This window comes from Homalodisca vitripennis, chromosome X (assembly GCF_021130785.1).
Source record: "Homalodisca vitripennis isolate AUS2020 chromosome X, UT_GWSS_2.1, whole genome shotgun sequence".
NCBI classification, from domain to species: Eukaryota; Metazoa; Arthropoda; class Insecta; order Hemiptera; family Cicadellidae; genus Homalodisca; species Homalodisca vitripennis.
Genome location: NC_060215.1, coordinates 119617266 through 119637859, shown reverse-complemented (window position 1 = coordinate 119637859; position 20594 = coordinate 119617266). Strand labels below are relative to the sequence as shown.

The following is a 20594-nucleotide window of genomic DNA, read 5'->3' as shown; positions in this document are numbered from 1 at the left end:
GACCTGTGAGGATAGACAGGGGCGGAACGACATCGAGCTGTTGAATGATTTCCGCCACGTGCAGTGGTACTGGACTGGGGAGCTGTAAGGATAGACAGGGGGTGACCAACATCGACATAATGAATGATTCCGTTAGGTCGAATGCTACTGAATGTGTGAGCCATGAGGATAGACAGGGGCTATACAACATCGAGCTGACGAATGATTCTGCTATGTGCTGTGGTACTGTATAGGAGAGCCCCGAGCACCGACACGGACTGAACAAAATCAAGCTGATGAATGATTCCGCTATGTCCAATGCTACTGTATAGGAGACCAGTGAGGATAGACAGGGGCTGAACAACATGGTGGTGATGTATGATTCCGCCATGTGCAGTATTACTGGAATGGGAGATGTTTAGATAGACAGGGGCTGAAAAACATCCAGCTGATGAATGATTCAAACATGTATAGTCTACTGTATAAAAGAGCTGTAAGGATAGACTAGGGCTAAAAACCTCGACCAGATGAATGATTCCGTTATGTCCAATGCTACTAATTATGAGAGCTGTAAGAATAGACAGGGGCTGAACAACATGGTGTTGATGCATGATTCCGTCATGTGCAGTATTACTGGAATAGGAGATGTGTGGATAGACAGGGGCTGAAACACATCCAGCTGATAAATGATTCAGCTATGTGTAGTCTACTGTATACCAGAGCTGTAAGGATAGACTGGGGCTAAACAACATGGACAAGATAAATGATTTCGTTATGTACAATGCTACTGAATATAAGAGCTATGAGAATAGACAGGGGCTGAACAACATCGAACTGATGAATGATTCCGCTTTTTGGTTAGTTCTACTGGATAAGAGAGCTGTGAGGATAGACAGGGGCTGAACAACATCGAGCTGATGAATGATTCCGTTATGTCCAATGCTACTAATTATGAGAGCTGTGAGAATAGACAGGGGCTGAACAACATCGAGCTGATGAATGATTCCGCCATGTGCAGTATTACTGTATATGAGAGATGTGTGGATAGACAGGGGCTGAAACAACATCAAGCTGATAAATGATTCAGCTATGTGTAGTCTACTGTATAACAGAGCTGTGAGGATAGACTGGGGCTAAACAACATGGACCAGATAAATGATTCCATTATGTACAATGCTACTGAATATAAGAGCTTAGAGAATAGACAGGGGCTGAACAACATCGAACTGATGAATGATTCCGCTTTGTGTAGTTTTTACTGGATAAGAGAGCTGTGAGGATAGACTGGGGCTGAACAACATCGACCTGATGGATGATTCCGCTATAACTAGTGCTACTGTATAGGAGAGCCCTGAGCACCGACACGGACTGAACAACATCAAGCTGATGAATGATCCTGCTATGTCCATTGCTACTGTATATTAGACCTGTGAGGATAGACAGGGGCGGAACGACATCGAGCTGTTGAATGATTCCGCCACGTGCAGTGGTACTGGACTGGGGAGCTGTAAGGATAGACAGGGGGTGAACAAAATCGACCTAATGAATGATTCCGTTAGGTCGAATGCTACTGAATGTGAGAGCTATGAGGATAGACAGGGGCTATACAACATCGAGCTGACGAATGATTCTGCTATGTGCTGTGGTACTGTATAGGAGAGCCCTAAGCACCGACACGGACTGAACAAAATCAAGCTGAAGAATGATTCCGCTATGTCCAATGCTACTGTATAGGAGACCAGTGAGGATAGACAGGGGCTGAACAACATGGTGGTGATGTATGATTCCGCCATGTGCAGTATTACTGGAATGGGAGATGTTTGGATAGACAGGGGCTGAAAAACATCCAGCTGATGAATGATTCAAACATGTATAGTCTACTGTATAAAAGAGCTGTAAGGATAGACTAAGGCTAAAAACCTCGACCAGATGAATGATTCCGTTATGTCCAATGCTACTGAATATAAGAGCCATGAGAATACACAGGGGCTAAACAACATCGAGCTGATGTATGATTCCGCCACGTGCCGATGTACTGGAATGGGAGATGTGTGGATAGACAGGGGCTGAATCACATCCAGCTGATAAATGATTCAGCTATGTGTAGTCTACTGTATAACAGAGCTGAGAGGATAAACTGGGGCTGAACAACATCGACCAGATAAATGATTTCGTTATGTACAATGCTACTGAATATGAGAGCTATGAGAATAGACAGGGGCTGAACAACATCGACCTGATGTATGATTCCGTTATGTCCAATGCTACTGAATATGAGAGCTATGAGGATAAACAGGGGCTGAACAACATCGAACTGATGAAAGATTCCACTTTGTGTAGTTCTAATGGATAAGAGAGCTGTGAGGATAGACTGGGGCTGAACAACACCGACCTGATGAATGATTCTGTTATGTCTAATGCTACTGAATGTGAGAGCTATGAGGATAGACAGGGGCTGAACAACATCGAACTGATGAATGATTCCGCTTTGTGTAGTTTTACTGGATAAGAGAGCTGTGAGGATAGACTGGGGCTGAAAAACATCGACCTGATGAATGATTCTGTTATGTCCAATGCTACTAATTATGAGAGCTGTAAGAATAGACAGGGGCTGAAGATCATGGTGTTGATGCATGATTCCGCCATGTGCAGTATTACTGGAATGGGAGATGTGTGGATAGACAGGGGCTGAAACACATCCAGCTGATAAATGATTCAGCTATGTGTAGTCTACTGTGTAACAGAGCTGTAAGGATAGACTAGGGCTAAACAACATGGACCAGATAAATGATTCCATTATGTACAATGCTACTGAATATAAGAGCTTATAGAATAGACAGGGGCTGAACAACATCGAACTGATGAATGATTCCGCTTTGTGTAGTTCTACTGGATAAGAGAGCTGTGAGGATAGACTGGGGCTGAACAACATCGACCTGATGAATGATTCTGTTATGTCTAATGCTACTGAATATGAGAGCTATGAGGATAGATAGGGGTTGAACAACATCGAGCTGATGAATGATTCTGCTATGTCCAGTGGTACTGTATAGGAGAGCCCCGAGCACCGATACGGACTGAACAAAATCAAGCTGATGAATGATTCCGCTATGTCCAATGCTACTGTATAGGAGACCAGTGAGGATAGACAGGGGATGAACAACATCGAACTGATGAATGATTCCGCTTTGTGTAGTTCTACTGGATAAGAGAGCTGTGAGGATAGATAGGGGCTGAAACACATCCAGCTGATAAATGATTCAGCTTTGTGTAGTTCTACTGGATAAGAAAGCTGTGAGGATAAACTGGTGCTGAACAACATCGACCTGATGAATGATTCTGTTATGTCTAATGCTACTGAATATGAGAGCTATGAGGATAAAAAGGGTTGAACAACAATGAGCTGATGAATGATTCTGCTATGTCCAGTGGTACTGTATAGGAGAGCTGTGAGGATAGACAGGGCCTGAACAACATCGAACTGATGAGTGATTCCGTTTTGTGTAGTTCTACTGTATAAGAGAGCTGTGAAGATAGATAAGGTCTGAACAACATCGACCTGATGAATGATTCCGTTAGGTCGAATGCTACTAAATATGATAGCTATGATGATAGACAGGGGCTGAACAACATCGAGCTGACGAATGATTCTGCTATGTCCAGTGATATTGTATAGTAGAGCTGTGAGGATAGACAGGGGCTGAACAACATCGAGCTGATGAATGATTCCGCTATAACCAGTGCTACTGTATAGGAGAACCCTGAGCACTGACACGGACTGAACAACATCAAGCTGATGAATGATTCCGCTATAACTAGTGCTACTGTATAGGAGAGCTCTGAGCACCGACACGGACTGAACAACATCAAGCTGATGAATGATCCTGCTATGTCCATTGCTACTGTATATTAGACCTGTGAGGATGGACAAGAACGGAACGACATCGAGTTGTTGAATGATTCCGCCACGTGCCGAAGTACTGGACTGGGGAGCTATAAGGATAGACAGGGGCTGAACAACATCAACCTAATGAATGATTCCGTTATGTCGAATGGTACTGAATGTGAGAGCTATGAGGATAGACAGGGGCTGAACAACATCGAGCTAACGAATGATTCTGCTATGTGCAGTGGTACTGTATAGGAGAGCCCCGAGCACCGACACGGACTGAACAAAATCAAGCTGATGAATGATTTCGCTATGTCCAATGCTACTGTATAGGAGACCAGTGAGGATAGACAGGGGCTGAACAACATGGTGCTGATGTATGATTCCGCCATGTGCAGTATTACTGGAATGGGAGATGTTTGGATAGACAGGGGCTGAAAAACATCCAGCTGATGAATGATTCAAACATGTATAGTCTACTGTATAAAAGGGCTGTAAGGATAGACTAGGGCTAAAAACCTCGACCAGATGAATGATTCTGTTATGTCCAATGCTACTGAATATGAGAGCCATGAGAATACACAGGGGCTGAACAACATCGAGCTGATGTATGATTCCGCCACGTGCCGAAGTATTGGAATGGGAGATGTGTGGATAGACAGGTGCTGAAACACATCCAGGTGATAAATTATTCAGCTATGTGTTGTCTACTGTATAACAGAGCTGTGAGGATAAACTGGGGCTGAACAACATCGACCAGATAAATGATTTCTTTATGTACAATGCTACTGAAAATGAGAGCTATGAGAATAGACAGGGGCTGAACAACATCGAACTGATGAATGATTCCGCTTTGTGTAGTTCTACTGGATAAGAGAGCTGTGAGGATAGACTGGGCTGAACAACATCGACCTGATGCATGATTCCGTTATGTCCAATGCTACTGAATATGAGAGCTATGAGGATAGACAGGGGCTGTACAACATCGAGCTGACGAATAATTCTGAAATGTCCAGTTGTACTGTATAAGAGAGCCCTGAGCACCGACACGGACTGAAAAAAATCAAGCTAGTAAATGATTTCGCTATGTCCAATGCAACTGTATAGGACACCTGTGAGGATTGACAGGGACTGAACAACATTGAGCTGATGTATGATTCCGCAACGTTCTGTAGTACTGGAATAGGAGATGTGTGGATAGACAGGGGCTGAAACACATCCAGCTGATGAATGATTCAGCTATGTGTAGTCTACTGTATAAGAGAGCTGTGAGGATAGACTGGGGCTGAACAACATCGACCTGATGAATGAATCAGTTATGTCCAATGCTACTAATTATGAGAGCTATGAGGATAGACAGGGGCTGAATAATATCGAGCTGATGAATGATTCTGCTATGTCCAGTGGTACTGTATAGGAGAGCTGTAAGAATAGACAGGGGCTGAAGATTATGGTGTTGATGCATGATTCCGCCATGTGCAGTATTACTGGAATGGGAGATGTGTGGATAGACAGGGGCTGAAACACATCTAGCTGATAAATGATTTTCAGCTATGTGTAGTCTACTGTATAACAGAGCTGTGAGGATTGACTGGGGCTAAACAACGTGGACCAGATAAATGATTCCATTATGTACAATGCTACTGAACCCTTTGTCCTTGAAAGTCCACTATAGTGGACGGAACCTATTACTAAACAGCCTGTTATAATTTACCTTTGCATATTCCTCCCAGATCAAATGTCCACTATAGTGGACGTATTGCTGGTCTCATTCAGCTCGGCGCCATTTTGACATACAATCATCAGCTGCTCGGAATTAGCCTGGTGATTTAACTGATGTGATGTAATAGGTATTTAAAAATTTAAAATCCACATAACACACAGTTTTGTTGATAATTAAAACTTTTTATTTACAGCTTAAAGTAAATGACTTTTTTAAATAAAGCTTAGTAATAACAATACAATAATCAATACTTAATACTATAATAATGAAATGACAGCAATATTAGTGTTTAGTCCTTGACTTTCTTTGAAGTGTGGTACTTTTCAAAACAGTTTTCAACACACATAACTGGTTTTGAGGTACAAGTTTTGCAACAGTACTTACTACGCTTTCTAGTCCCACCAACACCCCTGTCACTGCATACACAACAGTCTTTTGGGTACGGTAACAGTTCAAGGATATGTAGCTTACCGTTCAGTCTTTCGTCATCTTGCATGTCTGACGGTCTTCCCCGTTTTTTCGAGTTTCTTACATTACCAACTAGTCCTTTGACTAGTTGTTTTCTGAATTTCCTCTGCCTCTCTTTTCCCTGTCCCTGGTTCATATTGTAGAGTAAAAATGCATTTACAATCCCTGTTTCGAGTAACCAGAAAAAAACTTTTCGCCACCATTTCACTGACTTTCGTGTAAATGCATAGCTTGAAATGTACTGATCCGCTAAATCCACCCCTCCCATCGACTTATTATACTTACATATCACTGTAGGCTTCCTCACTTCTTCAACCATGCCATTTTTTACAGTGCGCCTCACTGTTTGTGTTGTGTTGTCATATAATGTGCTAAGCATTGTCACGTCATTGGAGTCTTTCCATAGCAATACATGGTATTTATCTTCCTTCCTAAAAGACTTAATGTCACCTTTTTTCAACTTGAGTGGAGCGGTATTGTTTTTCTTTGTCTTAGGCCTAACTTGATCAGGCAAACCTAATCTATTTCTCATTATAGTCCCCGTTATGTGTACTTTTAAATCATACAGTTCCTTAGCCAGTTCCAAGTTTGTATAGTACCTATCACAAAATACATGCAGGCCCTCGATATTACCATATGTTCTTTTTATCTTGTTCACTAAGTGTAGAACTATTCTGCTGGTAACAGACAGGTCTTGCCGTTCTAAACTACTTGTGGTGTTTTTCCCAAAATATGGCTCTAAGGCACATATATATCCGGAACAGGATTCTGACAGTACAAAGACTTTTATGCCCCATTTCACAGGCTTATCTTTATTGTAGACTTTGAAAAGCACTTTCCCTTTGAAGCCTACAGTGCTTTCGTCAATGCTGACTTTGTTTCTTGGAACATAGTGTTCTCTAAACTTACGATCTAAATACAACACAACATTTCTAACTTTGCCAAATCGAGTCAAGGTTCCTTGTGCTGGACCTTGGGGAGGGGGGGGGGGGACACATGCAGATTCCAAAAAATCTGACTAAATCTGTCTCTGGAGAACACATCTTTAAAAAACGGCTGATAATCAAGCCAGTCTACTGAAAAATAATCATCGATCTCTGGTTTAGGATTCATGGCCATGTTAATGAGCACTCCTAAAAATGCTTTCAGTTCTACTAAAGTAAGGTCTTTCCACGTCCACCATATGGATCGTTTCCTCAAAGGGGTGTGTTTCGTGATTTTTTCGTTTGCATACCTATTCGTTTCTTTAACTATTTCATTCAATAGTTCATCCGTAAAAAAACAATTGAAAATATTCTAATGGGGTGTTTGGTGTCATGTGATTTGATGGTTTAAATCCACTATTATTGGACCATTGAAACCTGAGAAAAGCTGAATCACCTACCATCCATTCTCTCCAATCGCTATTCTCTGCAACAAACTCGTCATCATCTACTCCTTCTGCTCCTTGCTGTTCAAGAGCTTCGTTTTCTTCATCTGAATGTTCGTAATCTTCACGGTCAATTTCTGAGTGAACTAACACTTCAAACTCTTCGCCAATATTTGACTCAACATCACTGTCATGTACTGAATCACACTCGAGTTCATCCAATATGCCATCTTCACCTAGATTTTCCATTTCATCCATTATTGTTCACTGACTATACAACAAAAACTACTATTAAAAACTATAAATATCATTGAAACTCAACTATTATGCACTAAAGATCAAATAGCAAGAAACTAAAGTGAAAACACTACAGTAGGCTACTATCGGTCACAAAAAATGAAAGTGAGGTTATAGACTGAATAATGTTGTGAGAAAAATAAACACGTCATGTGATCAATAGTTGACACTTTAATAACAGACTGCAGCACTTTATAGAGAGAAACATATGTTTTTAAACATTATTAACAGCTGTTGAATATAGTGGCCAATATAGTGGACTTGAGAGTGTTCGTGGAATTCGAGTATGTCCACTCAAGTGGACTTACGAGCTGTAAGAAACAAAGAGCAAGAATAAATAATACCTGGTGGGAAAATGGCTGTGTCCATTAAAGTGGACATTCGATCTGTGAGGAATACTTTGTAAAAAGTAATCAGAGGGCTAAGGGTGAATATAAGAGCTTAGAGAATAGACAGGGGCTAAACATTATCGAACTGATGAATGATTCCGCTTTGTGTAGTTCTACTGGATAAGAAAGCTGTAAGGATAGACAGGGCTGAAAAACATCAAGCTGATAAATGATTCCGCTATAACCAGTGCTACTGTATAGGAGAGCCCTGAGCACCGACACGGACTGAACAACATTGAGCTGATGAATGATTCCGCTATGTCCATTGCTACTGTATATTAGACCTGTGAGAATAGACAGGGGCTGAACAACATGGTGTTGATGAATGATTCCGCTATGTCCAATGCTACTGTATAAGAGACCTGTGAGGATAGTCAGGGGCTGAACAACATCGAGCTGATGTATGATTCCGCCACGTGCTGAAGTACTGGAATGGGAGATGTGTGGATAGTAAGGGGCTGAAACACATCCAGCTGATAAATGATTCAGCTATGTGTAGACTACTGTATAACAGAGCTGTGAGGATAGACTGGGGCTGAAGAACATTGACCTGATGAATGATTCTGCAATGTCCAGTGGTACTGTATAGGAGACCAGTGAGAATAGACAGGGGCTGAACAACATGGTGTTGATGTATGATTCCGCCATGTGCAGTATTACTGGAATGGGAGATGTGTGGATAGACAGGGGCTGAAACACATCCAGCTGATGAATGATCAGCTATGTGTAGTCTACTGTATAACAGAGCTGTGAGGATAGACTGGGGCTAAACAACATGGACCAGATAAATGATTCCATTATGTACAATGCTACTGAATATAAGAGCTTAGAGAATAGACAGGGCTGAACAACATCGAACTGATGAATAATTCCGCTTTGTGTAGTTCTACTGGATATAGAGCTGTGAGGATAGACTGGGGCTGAACAACATCGACCTGATGAATGATTCCGTTATGTCTAATGCTACTGAATATGAGAGCTATGAGGATAGATAGAGGCTGAACAACATCGAGCTGATGAATGATTCTGCTATGTCCAGTGGTACTGTATAGGAGAGCCCCGAGCACCGACACGGACTGAACAAAATCAAGCTGATGAATGATTCCGCTATGTCCAATGCTACTGCATAGTAGACCAGTGAGGATAGACAGGGGCTGAAGATTATGGTGTTGATGCATGATTCCGCCATGTGCAGTACTACTGGAATGAGAGATGTGTGGATAGACAGGGGCTGAAACACATCCAGCTGATAAAAGATTCAGCTATGTGTAGTCTACTGTATAACAGAGCTGTGAGGATAGACTGGGGCTAAACAACATGGACCAGATAAATGATTCCATTATGTACAATGCTACTGAATATAAGAGCTTAGAAAATAGACTGGGGCTGAACAACATCGACCTGATGTATGATTCCACCACGTGCTGTAGTACTGGAATGGGAGATGTGTGGATAAACAGGGGCTGAAACACATCCAGCTGATGAATGATTCAGCTATGTGTAGTCTACTGTATAAGAGAGCTGAGAGGTTAGAGTGGGGCTGAACAACATCGACCTGATGAATGATTCAGTTATGTCCAATGCTACTAGTTATAAGAGCTATGAGGATAGACAGGGGCTAAACAATATCAAGCTGATGAATGATTCTGCTATGTCCAGTGGTACTGTATAGGAGAGCTGTAAGAATAAACAGGGGCTGAAGATTATGGTGTTGATGCATGATTCCGCCATGTGCAATATTACTGGAATGAGAGATGTGTGGATAGACAGGGGCTGAAACACATCCAGCTGATAAAAGATTCAGCTATGTGTAGTCTACTGTATAACAGAGCTGTGAGGATAGACTGGGACTAAACAACATGGACCAGATAAATGATTCCATTATGTACAATGCTACTGAATATAAGAGCTTAGAGAATAGACAGGGGCTGCTGAACAACATCGAGCTGATGAATGATTCCGCTTTGTGTAGTTTTACTGGATAAGAGAGATGTGAGGATAGACTGGGGACTGAACAACATCGATCTGATGAATGATTCCGTTATGTCCAATGCTACTAATTAGGAGACCAGTGAGGATAGACAGGGGCTGAACAACATGGTGGTGATGTATGATTCCGCCATGTGCAGTATTACTGGAATGGGAGATGGTTGGATAGACAGGGGCTGAAAAACATCCAGCTAATGAATGATTCAAACATGTATAGTCTACTGTATAAAAGAGCTGTAAGGATAGACTAGGGCTAAAAACCTCGACCAGATGAATGATTCCGTTATGTCCAATGCTACTAAATATGAGAGCCATGAGAATACACAGGGACTAAACAACATCGAGCTGATGTATGATTCCGCCACGTGCCGAAGTACTGGAATGGGAGATGTGTGGATAGACAGGGGCTGAAACACATCCAGCTGATAAATGATTCAGCTTTGTGTAGTTCTACTGGATAAGAGAGCTGTGAGGATAAACTGGGGCTGAACAACATTGACCTGATGAATGATTCTGTTAGGTCGAATGCTACTGAATATGAGAGCTATGAGGATAGACAGGGGCTGAACAACAATGAGCTAATGAATGATTCTGCTATGTCCAGTGGTACTGTATAGGAGAGCTGTGAGGATAGACAGGGCCTGAACAACATCGAACTGATGAGTGATTCCGTTTTGTGTAGTTCTATTGTATAAGAGAGCTGTAAAGATAGATAAGGTCTGAACAACATTGACCTGATGAATGATTCTGTTAGGTCGAATGCTACTAAATATGATAGCTATGATGATAGACAGGGGCTGTAACACATCGAGCTGACGAATGATTCTGCTATGTCCAGTGGTACTGTGTAGGAGAGCTGTGAGGATAGACAGGGGCTGAACAACATCGAGCTGATGAATGATTCCGCTATAACCAGTGCTACTGTATAGGAGAACCCTGAGCACCGACACGGACTGAACAACATCAAGCTGATGAATGATTCCGCAATAACTAGTGCTACTGTATAGGAGAGCCCTGAGCACCGACACGGACTGAACAACATCAAGCTGATGAATGATCCTGCTATGTCCATTGCTACTGTATATTAGACCTGTGAGGATAGACAGGGGCGGAACGACATCGAGCTGTTGAATGATTCCGCCACGTGCAGTGGTACTGGACTGGGGAGCTATAAGGATAGACAGGGTGTGAACAACATCAACCTAATGAATGATTCCGTTAGGTCGAATGCTACTGAGTGTGAGAGATATGAGGATAGACAGGGGCTATACAACATCGAGCTGACGAATGATTCTGCTATGTGCAGTGGTACTGTATAGGAGAGCCCCGAGCACCGACACGGACTGAACAAAATCAAGCTGATGAATGATTCTGCTATGTCCAATGCTACTGTATAGGGGACCAGTGAGGATAGACAGGGGCTGAACAACATGGTGGTGATGTATGATTCCGCCATGTGCAGTATTACTGGAATGGGAGATGTTTGGATAGACAGGGGCTGAAAAAACATCCAGCTGATGAATGATTCAAACATGTATAGTCTACTGTATAAAAGAGCTGTAAGGATAGACTAGGGCTAAAAACCTCGACCAGATGAATGATTCCGTTATGTCCAATGCTACTGAATATGAGAGCCATGAGAATACACAGGGGCTGAACAACATCGAGCTGATGTATGATTCCGCCACGTGCCGAAGTACTGGAATGGGAGATGTGTGGATAGACAGGGGCTGAAACACATCCAGCTGATAAATGATTCAGCTATGTGTAGTTCTACTGTATAGGAGAGCTGTGAGGATAAACTGGGGCTGAACAACATTGACCTGATGAATGATTCTGTTATGTCGAATGCTACTGAATATGAAGCTATGAGGATAGACAGGGGCTGAACAACATCGAGCTAATAAATGATTCTGCTATGTCCAGTGGTACTGTATAGGAGAGCTGTGAGGATAGACAGGGGCTGAAACAACATCGAACTGATGAATGATTCCGTTTTGTGTAGTTCTACTGGATAAGAGAGCTGTGAGGATAGACTGGGGCTGAACAACATCGACCTGATGAATGATTCTGTTATGTCCAATGCTACTGAATATGAGAGCTATGAGGATAGACAGGGGCTGATCATTGAATGAATGCATCGTCAGTGGTACTGGAATAGGAGATGTGTGGATAGACAGGGCTCTGACGAAGTAGTTATTGGAGTCTGTGTGTAGTTCTACTGTATAATAGAGAGCTGTAAAGATAGATGGTGACAACATTGATTAATGAATGGTCCGTTATGTACAATGCTACTGAATATGAGAGCTATTAGATGATAGACAGGGGCTGAACAACATCGAACTGACAAATGATTCCGCTATGTCCCAGTGTACTGTGGAGGAGAGCTGTGAGGATAGACAGGGGCTGAACAACATTGAGCTGATGAATGATTCCGCTATAACCAGTGCTACTGTATAGAAGAACCCTGAGCACCGACAGGGACTGAACAACATCAAGCTGATGAATGATTCCGCTATGTCCATTGCTACTGTATATGAGAGCTGTGAGGATAGACAGGGGCGGAACGACATCGAGCTGTTGAATGATTCCGCCATGTGCAGTGGTACTGGACTGGGGAGCTGTAAGGATAGACAGGGTGAAAACAACATCGACCTGATGAATGATTCCGTTAGTTCGAATGCTACTGAATGTGAGAGCCATGAGGATAGACAGGGGCTGAACAACATCGAGCTGACGAATGATTCTGCTATGTGCAGTGGTACTGTATAGGAGAGCCCCGAGCACCGACACGGACTGAACAAAATCAAGCTGATGAATGATTCCGCTATGTCCAATGCTACTGAATATTAGAGCCATTAGAATAGACAGGGGCTGAAAAACATCGAACTGATGAATGATTCCGCTTTGTGTAGTTCTACTGAATAAGAGAGCCATGAGGATAGACAGGGGCTGAACAACATCGAGCTGATGTATGATTCCGCCATGTACTGAAGTACTGGAATGGGAGATGTGTGGATAGACAGGGGCTGAAACACATCCAGCTGATAAATGATTCAGCTATGTGTAGTCTACTGTATAACAGAGCTGTGAGGATAAACTGGGGCTGAACAAAATGGACCAGATAAATGATTCCGTTATGTACAATGCTACTGAATATGAGAGGTATGAGAATAGACAGGGGTAGAACAACATCGAACTGATGAATGATTCCGCTTTGTGTAGTTCTACTGGATAAGAGAGCTGTGAGGATAGACTGGGGCTGAACAACATCGACCTGATGGTATGATTCCGTTATGTCCAATGCTACTGAATATGAGAGCTATGAGGATAGACAGGGGCTGTACAATATCGAGCTGACGAATAATTCTGCTATGTCCAGTGGTACTGTATAAGAGAGCCCTGAGCACCGACACGGACTGAAAAAAATCAAGCTGATGAATGATTTCACTATGTCCAATGCTACTGTATAGGACACCTGTGAGGATAGACAGGGGACTGAACAACATTGAGCTGATGTATGATTCCGCCACGTGCTGAAGTACTGGAATGGGAGATGTGTGGATAGACAGGGGCTGAAAAACATCCAGCTGATGAATGATTCAGCTATGTGTAGTCTACTGTATAAAAGAGCTGTAAGGATAGACTGGGGCTAAACAACCTCGACCTGATGAATGATTCCGTTATGTCCAATGCTACTGAATATGAGAGCCATGAGAATACACAGGGGCTGAACAACATCGAGCTGATGTATGATTCCGACACGTGCCGAAGTACTGGAATGGGAGATGTGTGGATAGACAGGGGCTGAAACACATCCAGCTGATAAATGATTCAGCTTTGTGTAGTTCTACTGGATAAGAGAGCTGTGAGGATAAACTGGTGCTGAACAACATCGACCTGATGAATGATTCTGTTATGTCGAATGCTACTGAATATCAGAGCTATGAGGATAGACAGGGGCTGAACAACAATGAGCTGATGAATGATTCTGCTATGTCCAGTGGTACTGTATAGGAGAGCTGTAAGGATAGACAGGGGCTGAAGAACATGGTGTTGATGCATGATTCCGCCATGTGCAGTATTACTGGAATGAGAGATGTGTGGATAGACAGGGGCTGAACAACATCCAGCTGATAAATGATTCAGCTATGTGTAGTTCTACTTGTATAAGAGAGCTGTGAGGATAGACAGAGGGCTGAACAACAACGACCAGATGAATGATTCCGTTATGTACAATGCTACTGAATATGAGAGCTATGAGAATAGACAGGGGCTGAAACAACATCGAGCTGACGAATGATTCCGCTATGTGTAGTGGTACTGTATAAGAGAGCTGTGAGGATAGACAGGGGCTGAACAACATCGAGCTGATGAATGATTCCGTTATGTCCAAATGCTACTAATTATGAGAGCTGTAAGAATTGACAGGGGCTGACGATCATGGGGATGGGAGATGGTTGGATAGACAGGGGCTGAAAAACATCCAAGCTGATAAATGATTCCGCTATGTGTAGTCTACTGTATAACAGAGCTGTGAGGATAGACTAGGGCTGAACAACATCGACCTGATGAATGATTCCGTTATGTCCAATGCTACTGAATATGAGAGCTATGAGAATAGACAGGGGCTGAACAACATCGAGCTGATGAATGATTCCGCCACGTGCAGTGGTACTGGATAAGAGAGCTGTAAGGATAGACAGGGGCTGAACAACATCGACCTGAATGAATGATTCCGTTAGGTCTAATGCTACTGAATATGATAGCTATGAGGATAGACAGGGGCTGAACAACATCGAGCTGACGAATGATTCTGCTTTGTGCAGTGTGGTACTGTATAGGAGAGCCCCGAGCACCGACACGGACTGAACAAAATCAAGCTGATGAATGATTCCTGCTATGTCCAATGCTACTGTATATTAGAGTGAGGATAGACAGGGGCGCTGAACAACATGGTGCTGATGTATGATTCCGCCACGTGCAGTAGTACTGGGAAAAGAGAGCTGTGGATATGGGGGTGGGGGGGGGGGGGGGTGGGGGGGGGGGGGGGTGGGGGGGGGGGGGGGTGGGGGGGGGGGGGGGTGGGGGGGGGGGGGGGTGGGGGGGGGGGGGGTTGTTGAATTCACCAAGTGCCAGGTTAGCGAACGTAGCGAAATATAAAGTAAAATTAGTGAGCTTGAATGCATTATAACAGTACTATAACAGCTGTAGGGCACTTGAAAGAACCGTCTGAGAATTGTAGTCACAAAATGATCAGACATGCTTTCATGTTAATGCACTTTTAGCCTGTTTACTAATTATATATATATATATATATATATATATATATATATATATATATATATATATATATATATATATATATATATATCAAATTAATAATTTATATACCAAATTAAAGTGGTGATTCTAAGCAATAAGTATTAGTAAAAAACAAAAATCACGAAAAAATTATTTTTTTAGTCAAGTGGTCCCCTTAATGATTTCTCATAACAAGAAAACGTTTTATATCGCCCTGCTCAACACCGTGTCCTTTTTTTCTTCGTGGGCTTGTAAGCCAACAATTCTTACTAATAATTTCAATCCTACTTATTGCTATTGTATTGTAGTTTTATTAAATGACTGATTAATCACTCATATAACTATATCGTTGAGAATGATTTATACGATTAAAAATTATTATAGTATAGATTTGCAGAACGTATTAGAATAATTAATTAGTAAGAAATAAAACAAAAACTATTTCAGCTTTTTTAATTGTATAAGTAAACAATGCACACGTAGCACAACTACAGAAAACCATGAACATAGTCAAACCAATTTACTTTGTGAATTACACATTAATTCTGTCTACTAAGTATAAATTACACTAGGACTTTATAAAACTGATGTATAAGTTGATATTATCGAGCAGTAAATAGACATCCGTTAACTAAATAATAATGGTCTCACTACAACTCTGTCGTTCATTATAACTCCGTTGCTCAAATAACAGCTGAAGAGTTTCTTGTCTGCCGCTTTCGACCGTTTACGGATCGAGCCTTTGCCGGAAACGAATGACTTCATTCATTATTATCACATTGCCAAAATGACAGGGAGTTTCTCGCAACACGTTGCGGGGACAACTGTTGCTATGTGGCAACACCGATTTTTATGCTGTTACGTTAAATAACGCCCGTCTCTAAATTAATCAATCATTCAGTGACTAAACAACACTGTCCCTACAGTTGTAATTAATTAATGGTTCACCCAATTGTTTGTTCTCGTGCGTTTTACATCTGACTTAATTATTTATTTCTGCATTCAGCATTAAGTTGCGATTTTATGAATCTTCCAATATTTTCCAATTCAATAAAACTTACAATTCATACTTGCTCGACAGTATTTGCTGATACTTTTAAGTTAGTCATCAACATAGACACATAAGTTGCTTTGTGCCACACATGTAAAGGAAGTTGGTATGTCATCTATATAACATAAAAAAAGAAAAGGTCCCAAAATTGATCTTTGAGGACATTGACCGTTTAATACTAGAGTTCGGATACGATGTTTTTTTTACATAATTATCTTTTGTTGTATAAGTAATTTGCACAAATTGGAGTCGATTTTTAAGATGTGACTGAAACATTTTTATTGCATTTGTTGAAACTCTTAGTGATTTAAATTTTTCAATCAGAACAGGATGGCTCACACTACCAACGCTTTTAACAAGTTCATGAAAATTCCTGTTGTGTATTCACCTTCATCAACTGATTCAATTGAAGACTCTATGAATGAGACTGCAGTAGTTAGCACGGATTTTCCAGGTATAAAACCATGTTGAATATTACTGAGTAGCTTAGTTTCTTTAATAGATTTTAAACGATTTATTTGCAATTTTTCATTAAGTTTCGATTTTACGGGAAGAATAGAAATAGATCGGTAATTTGATGTGGTTTTTGTATCATTTTTCTTGTAAATTGGTATGATTTTTTTATATTTGAGTTGGTATGTTTGAGTTGGAACATTTCTGAAACAAAGGCTGAATTAAGGCATAAACCTTTACTGAATTGTTTTTTGGCATTTTTAATCACTCTTATTGGGATTTAATTATAGCCGACAGAATTTTCGTTTTTCAGAGTACTAATTCTTGTTTCCGGCCTAAACTCATTTGTAGTTACATTATTAAAACATTTACAAAGTTTAGTTTAGTTTTTTAGGGAGTGCCGATGGCCGAGCGGTCAAAGTCGTTAGACTTTGGATCTGAGTTAGAGATAATGCAGGTTCAAATCCTGTCTGTGACCATTGCACTTTTTATCACTACTATTGACCTTGTACTGTATCGACTCTCTCCCTTAATCTGTTTAATAAGATCCTCGTACAGGCCAGTGGCCCATGAGGGCGGACAGAATAAAGCTTAAAAGGGGATCGGCCTCTCCTTTTTCTTAAAAATAAGTTGTTAAATACTAAAAAAAAGTAAAGAATGCCTTATTTTATCAGGCGAAGTTAGGGCTAAGAAGCCCTCTCTAACACTTAACCTGGGGACCAACGGCTTAAAGGTGACTTCCGAACCACCACCAATGGCCAGGCAGGCGGGCCGCTTGTAAGGACAAGATCGCTCAGCGGTCACCTGTCCAAGCAGCGGCCACGCTCGGCGTTGCTTGATATGGTTATCTTGCGATAACCGCCGTACCCACTACACTGCGCCATTGGCAACACTACATCTGAGATGATTTTCCGGTTTACTATAATTTTTGTTTTGGACGTTTAAGGAACTGTTTTTAATTTTGCTTGTATTGTTTTAACTAACTTCAGAGTTAATTATGCTCCAATCAGTTTTACGTGTATTTTAAGAGCTTTTTTTAAGTAATCAGTTTTAGCTAGAGTTAAATTTGTTTAAAAGGTATTTCCCCTCTGTTTTAATTTAATAATTCATTTAATAGAGATTTGTATTTCTCTCGAGCAGTTCTAGCCGGAAACCAATGCAGGTGCTAATCCCGAACATGTTGAACCAGCCGTTTCCGCCTTTCTCGGTCCACTAAAGACTAGAAATTATTACAAAAGACACTTGCGCGCGCGAGCGCTCCCCCCCGCACACATACACATGATATATTAATATTCATAAAAAATAAATCAGATTATAACGAGAAAGTTCAATATTTTGGTTTAAATCGTCTTAAGAAAAAATCGTCTTCGACTGTATTCCTAATGTCCCAACTTGCCAAATACTGTAACAAGTTTCTTCTTAAACTTGTATACTGCTCTCTCGTTGAGTCTCGCCTGAGATATGGCCTGCTGGTCTGGGGCTCAGCTAAACTAACACAAATTAATAGAGTGTTTGTGTTGCAAAAGCGTGCTGTTCGTGTACTCGCTGGACTGAAAAAACGAGAATCATGTAAAATTGCTTTTAAAGAATTTAACCTCTTAACACTACCGTCACTATATATATTTGAAACAATAATGTTTGCAAAATTTAACAGTGTAGCAGTTATTGATGGATCCGCAGTAAACGAGCACAACACCCGGGCTCGAGTAAACCTCCGCCAAACTCCACACCAGACCGTTTGGGCAGCGAGTTTACCGCACAATGTCGGTGCCAGGTGCTTTTGGAGACTTCCTGAACCGCTAAAGTGCATCCAAAGTAAAGAATAGTTTAAAAGAAAACTAAAGGAGCATTTAGTGGCGGGTTGTTTTTACACGGTGGGAGAGTTTCTAGTATAATAATGTTTTTGTTTTTTTGTTTTGTTTTTCTTGCATTATTAGTTGGAATTGTAAACTTCTTTTTAATCGGGCATAAACTAATAATTGTAAAGTTGTGACTCGTTTTACATGTTTAGTTTTTTTTACAATAATTATCTAGACTAATTAAAAAAATAATTTAGTATAATATTTACTGTTGCATAATCATTGTATTATTATTGTTTTTCTTTATAAGCTATGTATATACAGCATGTACTTGACTCTGTCATACAACAAAAGTTGTCTTACGACATTAAACGAATTTGAATTTGAATTTATTAAAACAATTACCTTATGATTTGATTTCAAAAATATTTGGATGGTTTAAGTTGTTTAATTTATTTAAACAGTAAAGAGATAGATTTTCTATTTCATTTTGTACATTTATTGATGGTACTATAGACAGAGATTTTTTAGATTGATTTCTGTTGTCTCTAATAGTATTATAGAAGAGCCATATTATCATCTACGCGCGTAGTTTTTTGTGAAGGGAGAAATATCTTTACGCACTTGTGCTGGACTCGGTTGGATTGTTAGATGTTACTGCACTGTATAATTATACTGTATACTGTATAAATAACAAAGATGTTGCTTGTTACAGCACACATATTTTTTTCAAATACTAATGAAGGTTAATGGCACTAACTAGTGCAATTGGCTGTAATGAAAATGTCGTGAACACGAGGAGTAATTTAAACTGACACTTTATAAACTTATGATGTGCAGATTGCGATTTGGATACTTCTCCAACGCACCACGATTACATTAGATGAATTTACTAGATATGCTGTAAAAATTTAGGAATGGTGTTGATGAATCAATTAATCATATATTCAGTCTAGTATCGGATATTTTAAAGAAGTTAAAATATGTTTGAAAAATTGAAGAAATAAGATTTTGAAACTCTACCATATTTATTGAACATGCTTCAAATGGATTATTATCGTCTATAGTAGCACATTTTAAAACTAAATTAGACGGGAAAGTAAAGATTTGAAATTATGAATATAAATAAATTTAAATGGTCTGATTTTTTAAAACATTTCTGTATTTTTTATTTATGGATAAAAGTAGAAGTGTAAAAATGTGGCTACTAACTGATATCAATAAATGTAGAAAACAAAATGTGCAGCTTCTTGGTATAAATCAAAGCCCAGAAAAATTTTTATATAAGAGGAATCGTAGCAAAGGAGGCAATCATGTGGCTCTAAAATACAACAATTACATATACACATAGACGATTTCTAAGCGTACCAAAAAACAATTATAATTCTCAAAAAGTAACGATAAAGGAGTAAATAAAGCCCAATGGTAGCCTATAAAGAGGTTGTTGAAACGATGCCAAAATATACATGGTTCAAAAATGTTGAAATGATAAGATGAGAAATAATCAACATTCTTGGATTAAATTTTGGTCACGCCAATATAAATAAAAACCTAGTATATACTATTGGTCAATACTTCACTCCACTATATCTGAGATGTACTTTAGCTCATAGTGAGAATTTGGAACATATATCTTTGTTACGGTCCCTGCATATATGATCATGCTAGAAGCCAAGATTTAAATTTAATTAAGAATAAGTATGGGACGAATTGTCACAACTTAACTAAAATTCTCTAGTCAAATGATCTAGAGATTTTAAAGAATTACTTGAATTTTTGAGCTCAATTAAGAAATTAATTTAAAACAAAGTAACTCTCTGCATATTGGTAACATAACTGTAACCTTTATAAGGTACCAAGGAAGCCTGATGGGCCCTTAGCGAT

The 20594-nt window shown here is 40.3% G+C and overlaps 1 protein-coding gene across 1 annotated transcript in view; it reads right to left on the bottom strand.

Annotated features, from left to right (window-relative positions):
• Positions 1 to 20594, bottom strand: part of LOC124369843 — a 337436-nt gene that overhangs the window by 157708 nt on the left and 159134 nt on the right. The gene's annotated exons all lie outside the window — the stretch shown is intronic.